This window comes from Mandrillus leucophaeus, unplaced genomic scaffold (assembly GCF_000951045.1).
Source record: "Mandrillus leucophaeus isolate KB7577 unplaced genomic scaffold, Mleu.le_1.0 Scaffold806, whole genome shotgun sequence".
In the NCBI taxonomy this organism is placed as follows: domain Eukaryota; kingdom Metazoa; phylum Chordata; class Mammalia; order Primates; family Cercopithecidae; genus Mandrillus; species Mandrillus leucophaeus.
This window is the reverse complement of record NW_012108764.1, coordinates 540,405-553,568: the sequence shown is the minus strand read 5'-3', so window position 1 is coordinate 553,568 and position 13,164 is coordinate 540,405.

Genomic DNA, 13,164 nt, shown 5'->3' with positions numbered 1-13,164 from the left:
GAGATGACTGACTAGAAGCAGCTAGTGTGCACTATTCTCATGGAGAGGAGAAAGAGTGATGAGTACATACTTGTTCTTCAACTGGAACATTCAGGTGGACACATGGGGATTCATCAAGAAAGCAACCTGATCCACAGAGAAGGGAGAAGAGTGAGACAGGATGAACATCCACCCTCAGTATCATAGAGATGGGGGAGGTTCCCCAACCCCAGAGAAACAGTGAGTAAGGGAGATTCTCTGAAGACTCATACTTCTGCCACAGACATTTGCAACTCTGAGCTCAGGAGATTCTACATGAGATCCGCAATGAGAGCCTCCTGAATACATGGAAAGCAATGTGGGGTCTGGGCAGAGCTGCTGCTCAGACACACACAGAGTCCCAGGAGCCTTGGATCCCAGGGCATCTTGGCGTTAGCAGCCGCTGCTCTGGCAAGGAGGTAAGTCAGGCTCCTTCACACGCCCCCAAGAAAGGGGCTGAATCTATAGGGTTGAGTACCAGTGGACTGCAGGCCTCACTTCTACCACACTTCACAGGATAATGTCCACTGGCCTTGGGATGCTAGCAAGGCCACCCCAGTCCCACCTGGGCTCTTGGGCCAGTAGCAGCTCTGCACTTTTCTGGGATGGAACTCCCAAAGGGAGAGGCAGATCACTAATTTTTCTGTTTCACAGCTCTCACTGCTGTTGCCCTCAGGCTCTGAAGGGTGCATGGTAATTAAGGACTGGTGCAGAGCCACAGCACAGTGCAGCCACCCTACAGAAAAGCAGCCAGACCATTTTCCAAGTCAGTATCTGTTCCCACTTTTCCTGACGGAGCAGGGCCTCTTAATCTGGGATTCCGGCACAACTACCATGTCCCCCCTCGGAACACTTCAGTCAGAGGAGGCTCTACATTTCTCCCAGGAGGAAATCCCAGAGACAACACACAGCCCCACTGGGCTGGGAAAGGAACAAAGAGCCTGGTCAATAAGCTGGCACCTCTGACACACTACAGCCACTATACATAGAGGAACCCAGGTCCCCTTACCTGCTGCAACTGACAGCCCCTCTGCCACTGCCATGGCAGTGGTTCCACCCCAGCTTTCCTCTGTCTGGGGAAAAAACAAAGTGCCTTAGGGTATCACCTGAGCTTCCAGCCTGCCACAGTTGCCTTAAGGAGAGGAGCCCACTCTTTCCTTCCTGTGAGCCCTCGACACCCCACTCTTCATCAAGAAAAGCCCCCAGCTCGGTCCAGCAGTGAAGCCACTCCACCCCTACTGAACACTCCCAGTAGCAGTGGCTCTGTGCGTCTCTGAGGTGGAGCTCCCATAAGCAACCAAAAGCCCTCTGCCACTGCCAAGGCTGTGCCATTGGACTTGAAAAGGAACAGAGACCCTGAGTGCCGTAACCAAACCTCCAGCAAGCTGCAGTTGCCCTAAGGAGAAGAGGTCACTTTGTCTCCCTCATGACCTCCACCATTCCACCTGCTCATCACCAGGAAGGACCCCAATTTGGGCCCACAGTGCAGCCATGCTGCCCATCACACTGATTGATCTGGCTCTACATCTCTCTGGGGTGGAGTCCCAAGAGACAAGCGAAAGGCCATCTGCCACAACCACTGCCAAGGACCCTTCCCTTGCTGCCTCCAAGATGGTGAGGGAACATAAAGTCTTAGTTTGCCCCGGAGCTGTGGTAGGCAGCCCAAGAATGCCAAGCCAAAATCTGCAGGCAGAACTCAAATAGGAGAAGAGCCCACACTTTCAGAGCACTGAGAAACAGCAAGGCTGCAATTGTGAGACAATACAAAGGAGCCACGTGGCTGAGCAAAAGTCTAGTACTGACCAATACTCATCTGCATCATCTACTGGTTCACAGCCCAAACTTCAGCACCAGAAATATTTTGCTAATATATCCCCCCTTCGAACCAAGGACAAGAATTCAGCTACAAATAAATACCATGCATAGAGCCCTAGTCCTCTGAAAACACACAGAAAAGAAGTCTACTGACAGTACTCAATTTACACCTCAGTTAAAGGAACAGCCCACACAAATGGAAATAATCAGTGTAAGAACTCTGGCAACTCAAAAAGCTGGAGTGTCTTCTTTCCTCCAATCACCACACTAGTTTCCTCGCAAGGATTCTTAACTGGCTGAAGTCCCTGAAATGACAGAAATATAATTCAGAATATGGATAAGAATAAAGATCATTGAGATAAAGGACAAAGCCAAAACTGTATCCACGGAAACTAAGCATTACAATAAAATGATATAGGAACTGAAAGACAAAATGGCCCTTATAAGAAAGAACTAAACAGATCTGGTAGAGCTAAAAAACACTACAAGAATTTCGTAATGCAATCGCAAGTATTAACAACAGAATAAACCTAACTGAGGAAGAAATTTCGGAGCCAAAAGGCTGGCTGTCTAAAATAACTCTGACAAAAATAAAGAAGAATAAAAAGGAATGAACAAAACCTCCAAGAAATATTGGATTATGTAAGGAGACTAGATCTATGACTCATTGTCATCTCTAAAAAGATGAGAAGAAAACAAATGACTTGGAAACAAGTCAGGATATCAGTCATGAAAATTTCCCTAACCTTGCTAGACCAGTCAACATTCAAATTCAGGAAATTCAGAGAACCCCTGAGAAATACTACACAAGAAGGCTATTGCCAAGACATATAATCCTCAGATTCTCCAAAGTTGAAATGGAAGAAAACATGTTAAAAGTAGTTAGAAAGAATGGGCAGGTCATCTACAAAGGGAATCCCATAAGGGAAACAGCAGACCTTTTAGCAGACACTGGTTCTGCATCTCTACTCCCTACAAACCAGAAGCAATTGAGGGCTTATATTCAGGATTCTTAAAAGAAAAGAATTTCCAACCTAGTATTTCATAGCTGCCCTAACTAAGTTTCACAGGGGAAGGAGAAATAATATATTTTTCAGACAAACAAATGCTGAGCGACTTTGTTACCACTAGACCTGGTTTTGAAAGGAATGTTAAGTATGGAATGGAAAGACCATTACCTACTACTGCAAAACATACTTAACTACACAGAGCAGTGACACTATAAAGCAGCTGCACAAACAAGTCTGCATAATAACCACCTAACAACAAAATGACAGAATCGACCCTGCCAATATCAATGTTAATCTTGAATGTTTAGTGAACTAAACGGCCCAATTAAAAGGCACAAAGTGGCAAACTGAGTAACAACACAAAATCCAGTATTACACTGCCTTTAAAAGATCCATCTCATATGCAATGACATAGGCTCAAAATAGAAAGATGGAGAAAATCTACCCAGCTAATGGAAAACATAAAAAGCAGGAGTTGCCATCCTAATTTCAGACAAAACAGACTTTAAACCAACAAAGATCAAAAAAGACAAAGAAGGGCACTACAAAATGGTAAAGGATTCAATTCAGTAAGAAGACCTATTATCCAAAATATATATTCTCCCATCACAGGAGCATTGAGATTCATAAAGAAAGTTCTTAGAGACCTACAAAGAGGCTTATATTTCAACACAATAGAGACTTCAGCACCCCACTTACAGTATTAGACAAATCATCAATGTAGAAAATTAACAAAGATGTTTAGGACCTGAACTGGACACTTATCAGATGGACTAATAGATATCTACAGGACTCTGTATTCAAAAACAACATAATATGCATGCTTATTATCACTACATTGCACATATTCCAAAATCGACTATACAATTGAATATAAAAAAATTCTTAGTAAATTCAAGAAATATGAAGTCATACCAACCACTCCCCCAGACCACAGCACAATAAAATAAGGAATCAATACTAAGAGTTCACGTAAAACCATGCAGTTACATGGAAATTAAACAATCTGCTCCTGAATGACTTTTGGTAAATAATGAAATTAAGGCATATTGAATGACTTTTGGTAAATAATGAAATCAAGTAACTCTTTGAACCTAATGAGAACAAGAACACAACATACCAGAATCCCTGGGACAAAGCTAAGGCAGTGCTAAGGGGGAAAGTATATAACACTAAATGCCTACATCAAAAATTTAGAAGGATCTCAACTTGAAGACCTAACAGCACAACTAGGGGACGCAGAGAAATAAGAGCAAACCAAACCCAAGTCAAGCAGAACACAAAAAATAACCAAGCTCAGAGATGAATTGAAGGAAGTTGAGATGCATAAACAACAACAACAACATACAAAAGATCAGTGCTCCAGGAATTGGTTCTTTGAAATACTAAGATAGGTGAAACACTAGGTAGATTAATAAAAACAGAAAGGAAGAGTCAAATGAACACAACCAGAAATGAGAAAGTGGATGTTACCACTGACTCCACAGAAATACAAAAACTACTCAGAGACTACCATAACCACCTCCATGCACACAAACTAGAAATTCTAGAATAAATGAATAAATCCTGGACACATACACCTTCTCAAGACTGAACCAGTAAGAAATTGAATCTCTGAACAGAGCAATCATGAGCTTTGAAATTGAATTAGCAATAAATAGCCTACAAACCAAAAAAAGACCAAGACCAGATGGATTTATGGACAAATTCTATCAGGTGTATCATGGAGAGCTGGTACAATTACCAGGGAAACTATTCCAAAACATTGAGAAAGAGGGACTCCTCCCTAAGTTCACCGTGAGGTCCACATCATCCTAACTCCAAAACCTGGTGGAGATACAGCAACAACAACAACAACAACACAAAAATAAATAAAACTTAAGCCAATATATTTCATGAACATAGATGCAAAAATCTTCAACAAAATACTAGCAAACCAAATCCAGCAGCACATGAAAAAGCTAATCCACCACAATGAAGCAGGCTTTATTCCTGGGATGCATGCTTTGGTTCAACATAAATATTCATCACATAAACAGAACTAAAGACAAAAACCACGTGATTATCTCAATAGGTGCAGAAAAGGCTTTTGATAAAATTCAACATACTTTCACATGAAAAAATCTCAACAAACTAGACATCGAAGAAACCTACTTCAAAATAATAAGAACCATATATGAAAAACCCACAGTGGACATTACACTGAATGGGCAAAGCTGGAAGCATTTCTCTTGAAAACTGGAACAAGAAAAGGATGCCCTCTCTCACCATTACTATTCCATGTGTAATAGTACTGTTACTTCTGGACAGAGCAATCAGGCAAGAGAAATAAATAAAAGGCACCCAAATAGGAAGAGAAAATGACAATCTATCACTGTTAGCAGACAATATGATTCTATACCTAGAAAACACCATCATCTCTGCTCAAAACGTCCTTCATCTAACAAACAACTTTAGCAAAATTTTAGGGTGCAAAATTTTAGGGTACAAAATTAATGTAAAAAAATCAGTAGCATTCCTACACAACAACAACATACAAACTGACAGCCAAATCAGGAATGTAATTCCATCCACAATAGCCACAAAAAATATTAAATGCCTAGGAATACAGCTAATCTGGGAGGTAAAAGATCTATAATGAGAACTACAAAAATTGCTCAAAGAAATCAGAGATGATGCAAACAAATAGGAAAAACATTCCATACTCATAGATAGGAAGAATCAATATTGTTTAGATGGCCATATTGTCCAAAGCAATTTATAGATTCAATGATATTCTTATCAAACTACTGATGACATTTTTCACAAAATTAGAAAAAAAAATCAAAATTCATATGACATAAAAAAGAAGCTGAATAGTCAAAGCCATTCTAAACAAAAAGAACAAAGCTGGAAACTTCGTGTTACCTGACTTCAAACTATACTGCAAGGCTATGGTAACCAAAACAGAATGGCACTGGTAGAAAAACAGACACATAAACCAATAGTACAGAATTAGAGAGCCCAGAAGTAATGCCACACACCTACAACCTTGTGACCTTCAACAAAATTGACAAAAACAAGCAATGAGGACTCCTTATTCAATAAATGGTGCTGGGATAACTGGCTAGCCATATGCAGATGATTGAAAATGTACCCCTTCCTTACACTATATATAAAAATCAACTCAAGATGGATTGAAGACTTAAATGTAAAACTTAAAACTAAAAAAACGCTGGAAAATAACGTAGAAAATATATTATGGGCATAGGACCAGGCAAAGATTTCATGGCAAAGACACCAAAAGCAATTGTAACAAAAATAAATATTGACAAATGAAACCAATTAAACTAAAGAGCTTATGCACAGCAAAAGAAACTATCAACAGAGTAAACAGACAACCCACAGAATAGAAGAAAGTATTTGCAAATGACATACCCGAACAACTTCTAAAATCCAGCATTTATAAGGAACAAACAAATTCACAAGAAAAAAACCACCTGATTAAATACTGGGTAAAAGACATGGGCATATACTTTTCAAAATCAAACATATACATGGCCAACAAGCATATGAAAAAATGCTCAACATCACTGATCATTAGAGAAATGCAAACCAAAACCAAAATGAGATACCATTTCACACCAACCAGGATGGCTATTATTAAAAGGTCAAAAAATAACAGATTCTGGTGAAGTTGAAGAGGACAGGGAACATTTTTACACTGTTGGTGGGAATGTAAATTAGTTCAGCCAGTGTAGAAATCAGTGTTGGGATTTCTCAAAAAACTTAAAACAGAATTACCAGTCGACCCTGTAATCCCATTATTGCATATATACCCAAAGGAATAGAATTATATTATAATTACAGTATTGTTTCTTATTTCTGGTTTTCTCTTCTAGCTATAACTTTTAAAAAATACTTCATTTGTCAACAGTTAAATAATATTGGGCCATCTAGTAAATGCACATTTTTTTCTCAGAGACCCACTTCCTGGACTTTTTCATCCTTTCTGAGCTGAGACTCCTTACTTCTTTGACCTGAAGTCCATCTCTTGTCCTGATGTTTTTCTTTACTGCCATCCTGGATCATAGTCGCTGTTTTATAAATATGATTTCCTTTCCTTTTGCTAAATTCAGTTGTATTGCTGAAAAACATTCTCAAATTATTTCTAAGAAAGACATATGAGAAACATAAATTATCAGAATCTTAGTAGATCTGAAAGTATGTTTGCTATATGGTTGATTATTTAGGTAGGTATGAAATTCTATATTAAAAATTAATTTCATTCAAAACATTGAGAGTAAATTTAAAGTAGTATCAGGCATTGTTGAAAAGTCCAGTGTATTTCAAATTATTGTTGTAGAACAGTTTTTTTGTTTCCTCCCTACCTCCTTACCTTCCTTTCTTCTTCTTTCATTCTTCTCTGTTTTTTTTTTTTCTAGATGTTTTTAGGTTCTTCTTTATATTTGTAATTTTCTAAAGTTTCACAGTGATATCCCTTGGTGTGGTTTGTATTATATTTATTATGGTGGTCTCTTACAAAGTACTATTACATATGTTCAAACTAGTGATTCATAGTATTTATTCTAATGGCATTGTGAAATGATTCAGATTCCCAGTTTTAAAGAATATCTGGCTAGCAGTCTCCAATGTGTTCTCCAGGTGTCTTCCTAAATATCAGTTAAGATAGGAAAAGATTAATTCTTCAAATAAAGCTAAAACTGACAGGGTACTTACTGCCAGAGTTAAGGATGAATGGGCAATACTCCATGATTGTGTTAAGTTATACGGCACAGTTGACCTTAAGATATGGAAAGTACCCAACTGGGACTAATATGATAATGTGCTCCCTTAAAACTAGAGAGGTTTTATTGGCTGTTAACAGAAGAGGAAATCAGAGAGATTTGAAGAGTGAGAAGACCTGTCACATCATTACTGGTTTGAAGATGGAGGGTGCTGCACAAGAAGAAATATAAATGGACTTAAAGGAGCAGAAAGTGGCACCTGCAGGCAACAGCTAGGAAATAGGAATCTCTGTCCTATCACCAAAAGGAAGTGAATCCTGGTAATAACATGAATGAGCTTAGAGGTGGTGTCTTTCCCAGAGCCATCAGATAAGAAACAGTCCAGCTGACTCTACCTCAACATTCTGATTTCAGCCTAGTGAGTCCCCAGGCATGCAACACAGGTAATTCTGTCTGGGCTTCTAAATTATAGCACTGTGAGCCAATATATAGGTCTATACAGATAAAACTACATTTTCTGTTCCCTCTTGCCCCACCCCATGACTAGGTTATTTGATATAGTTCTAGTTAGTTAATACAGTTTTCTTAAAACAATATAGAACCTTGTGAGAAATTTTCTTGTAAGATGGCTTATATGAATTCTTTGCCCCTCTATGCCCCTCCACAATTTTCCCAGGGATTTATATGTTACAGTTGACCATAAAACTTAGATACCATTTGAGAATGAGAGGCACACCCTTGAGATTTATGAGCAGAATCTTGGAAGCTGAAACCTGAAAATTTTGTGTAACAGACCTGTCACTTAGCCTTGGGGATACAACACCCACATTTTTACAAGAAAGAGAAGAAAATTTTGATTTCATTTAAGCCAATAATATCTAAAGTCTGTCTTTCTTTTAGTTTAACCTAGTAGTAACTTTTGGATCTTCTCTGGTTATGCCAGTACAAGATCATCTGCCCTCTTTATTTCCTGTTATTTTACCTATACCTAGCATAGCATTATTAGTGTCTGCAAAGATCTAAATTTGTACTTAATTACCACGATGGTGTGTGCCTATGGTCAAAAAGACATAGCCACAACGAATACATAACAAAAAGAAAAGTTATTCATCATCGGTAAAATGAGTATATTTTACCACCATCAATGAGAACAGTCCCTCTGCTCACTGCTTCAGTGAGTTGCATATATGAAGATGAATGAGAATAGTACCTCCAATCAAATACTGTATGGCAAAAGACCCACAGGGCAAAGAAATTGTGCTTTAAATAATGAGAAGCTTGTGCACATAATGTCCTCAGGTATAGTTTGTACTGAGATTAGACTTGTATTTGGTGTAGGCAAGAGTTTCTGGTTATGCATCTGCAAACTCATTTGCAAAGCAAAATGTCTATGGGTTCAAAGGTCATATTGAGGTGATATATATGAACTTAGCTTCTATAAGGTATTCAAAGGTGAAATGGAAAAATAACCTATACACCAAATCAAAACAATTTCTTTGAGTAGAGAATGTTTCAACTAAATATATATATATGGCTGGGGGTGGGGGGTGTGGTTCATGCCTGTAATCCCAGCACTTTGAGAGATCAAGGCAGATGGATCACTTTGAGCTCAGGAATTCCAGACCAGCCTGAGCAACATGGGGAAACCTCAACTCTAAAACAATACAAAAATTAGCCAGATATGGTGATGCGCACCTGTAGTTCCAGCTACTTGGGAGGCTGAGACTGCAGAATCACTTGAATTCAGGAGGTGAAGGTTGAAGTGAACCAAGATGGCTCCACTGCACTCCAGCCTGGGCGGCAGGGTGAGATCCTGTCAAAAAAAATAAAAATAAAAATAAGCAAACATAACTAAAATAATTTGAAAAAATTGTATCTTATATAAACTTATTTTTTAATGGAATACAAGGTTAAGTGTAGGATTAGTCATTATTATTATTATTTTTTGCTCAAGTCTTGAAGATCGCTCAGTTTATTGGATAGTGTTTAGGTTGTATTTAATAATGTATCATTTTCTTAAAAATGTGTGGTGTCACATGGCTGAAATATTGTTACTGATTTTGAAGCCTATTTAGGCAAAAATTGCATGACATATTTTACAAAGACGCTATTATTCCAAAATCAGCACAAGTAAAATTCAGTATAAGCTTGTTTAAGAATATAGTTAATTAATTATATATTTTCAGCTAACTAAAAAGCAGTTTATTCATACAATTCTTCAGTAAATTAACATCTAATTCTTGATGCAGGCATGCTTAATATATAGTCAGTGACACTCAAATTTTGAATTTGAAGTTACATTATACTTTTCCACTTATACGAGAGTTTACTGATATTGCAAAATGGCAATAATAGCCATTATCTTAGTAACTATTATTCCAGAAATGCATAACAGCTAATGGTACACAGGCTTTTAGAAAATTTGACAAAATGAATAGAAGAAAATGGCTTCAGCCTATCCATGAAATTTTAGTAAATACATATATATATGTATATGTGTGTGTGTGACATATGGAATTTGTGTATATATATGTATATATGTGATATGGTATTTGTTAGGCCATGCTTATGCAACAAGTATAAAAAGATAAATAAGATATGATTTCTTAAAATGTTACTTATTTTGCAATCTACGTAAAGAATAGAAACATATCAAGAGTAAAAAACATGAGCCTTCAATTTGGAGGGATTTTAATGAAACATTAATTTCAAGGTTAATGCTGAAAGTTATTACTCCTTTTGGACAAATAATTGCCTGAGGAAAATGCCAGAGCAACATGAGAGTAAACTCTTGGGACTAACCTCCAATATCTGACAAGATGTGAGAGCTATGATGCTATACATATACATAATGAGCTTCCAGAAAGACCTTTAGACAAATATTGGGCAATAGGAGCTGTTATCCTAAAAAATATTAATTCAACTGGGAAGGAGATTAATTGTGAGCATAGCACCTCTCTGCTTTCTATAATGTAAGAAAGGCCAGGATATTGGGGCAAGTTTCTCTTTTCCTCGAGATCACTTTCATCCTTACAGCTTCACCCCTTAGAATTTAGGTGACTCCTAGATTCCTACTCCTGTTCTTACCCCTCACGTCTGGGGTTTCTGGATGTATGTCAAAGTAAACTTAGAGCTAGAAAGACTCATAGTCACCACATACCTAAGCCTATCTTACTAGAGGACACTTTGGATTAAATATTTTTTCTGTAACTCTGTAATTCGGACAGCTAAATCAGTCTCTGATATCCAGGAAGATATAAAAGAGGAATCCCATAGAGGCATCGAAGGCTGTCATGAAAACATAGCTTTGAAATATTGACAGGGACTTTAGAGCTCATTCCACTTAAAACCACAAGATGAGAAAACAAAAGACCAGATAAATTGTGTGACTCACCTAACTAGAAAATAATGTGACATAGTGAGGTACATAAAATCTACAGGATCCTGCCTTACACTAACATTTTTACTTGTCTGTTATTACTTTTTTTTTTCAACATCTCGCAATAAAATTGTCAGATGCTTAGACTTGGGCTAATCAATTTTAAATCTTATTTTATTTTTGTTACACTAGACGAAGATTTCATTTACTTTTATCATCTCCCAGCTATGTTTCCTCCATATATGTGTTACCTATGTAAATACAGGTGACATAGTTAATGCCTGTTGATTAATAGTTTTCCCATAGCCAGTAACACTTGTTTCATTTTTATCCTGCTATCTACCTTCCAAATGCTATTAACTTTATGTTTACATTTTATTGTCAAAGTTACTATTTTCCCTCTGTATTATTATGCATTTGTAAAGGGTGTTCAGTGCAGAGGCCATTAGTGTGTTTTATATATTGCTCTCTAAGTTTAGAATGCTACATCTTTTAGTTTTATTCAAAAGATAATATTTTTAATGAAAACGTGGCATGAATTTTCAATTTTCCATTTCACGGATTTTACCATAGTATCTATCACTATGGAGCTGAATAATAGAGGGAAAAACATTTACAGTTTTAGGGGGAGAAAAACAAGGTTGTTACTCTGTAAATGTATTATTTTGTATAAGCTAATATTTTTGTTGCACTATTTTCACACTTCTAAAATGAGAGTTAAGAAAATTTCCAGTTTGTTTCTAGTTCTAAGATTATATGACTTTGAATTAAATTCAGTTAATTTTATATCATTCTAATTAATTTCTCACTGATTTACCACATGAAGTATTCAATCATCTAGAATTTCAAATATATTCAGAAAATAAATTATATGTTGAATCTGTTGATATTTTTAAACCTTTTTTATTGAAGTGTGAATTGCCTACAGTAAAATGCCTGGACACGTTTAAAATGGATTATTGTGTTAACTTCTTCATTAATAAATCTGCTCCTCAACACTCATTATCCCACCCAGACGATTCAGCACATCATCTAGAAATAAATATCCCTCCTATTCATTTTAGTGTCTTTCTTGCTTAAAAATGGTAATACCCTCTTATTAGCATAAAGTCTGAAGCCTAAAACTACAAATTTTCTCATGACCCTACCTATCCAAAGAAATATTTCAGTACTCACAAAGAGAAATCCTTAAATTTAGCCAACATATATCCATCATTTCTTCCCCTGCCCCTGAGCCTTATGTTATTGATGCCTTCTCCGTATGCCTTTAAGTTGATTTCTACATAAGGAAAATGCCCACAAATTATTGACTAGGGACTTTCTTTTTTAGGCAAGGGCACATGCTAAGCTCATTCCACAGAAACAAGGATATTCTGGGAAGTTAGTACACCAAGAAGCAACTTTCAACTAATGATGAATGGATAAATATCTCAGTTTTTATGTTCTTACTTGCAGCATTTCTGTGGTATATTCTTCAATGTCTTTTACAACATAGCAGCAGGAAGAAGATTTAGGTACTCACAGAAGTGTTCTACCCAGTAATACACCTTTTATTGGCTTAACTGCCTGCTGCTTTTGAGATCACCTACCAAAGGAATTACTTGTACTCAAATTCTATCTCAGTGCCTGCCTTTTGAAGAATTCAATCAAAGCCATTTAGTATTTGGAAATGGTTCAAGGAATTAGGCATTTGTTATGCTATTCTGCAACTGTTCATTCACTGAACAGAATGTTTATGTTGAAATACCCACCCTGAAGATGATGGTGTTAGAAGGTGGGGCCTTTAGGAGATTAGGTCACAAAGGCACAGAGCCCTCCATAAATGGGATTAGTGCCGGTTATGGTCTGCATGTTTTCCCCCCAAATTCAAATGTTAAAACTTAATTGCCAATCTGATAGCATGAAGATAAGGCACCTGGAGGAAGCAATGAGCACCCTTGTGAAAGAGGTAGAAGGGAGCCATGTACTCCTTCCACCATGTGAGGACACAGCTAAAGGCTTCATCTCAGGAGCAGAAAGCATCTCGCATCAGACATTTAATCTTCTAATGCCGTGCTCTTAGACAGCCCAGCCTCCAGAATGGTGAGAAAGTAAATGTATGTTCTTTATCAGTTACCCTGCCTCAGGTATTTTGTTATAGTAGCAGGGATGAACTAAATCAGTGTCCTTATAAAAGAGGCCCAAGACAGATCCCTCATCTCTTTTACCATGTGAA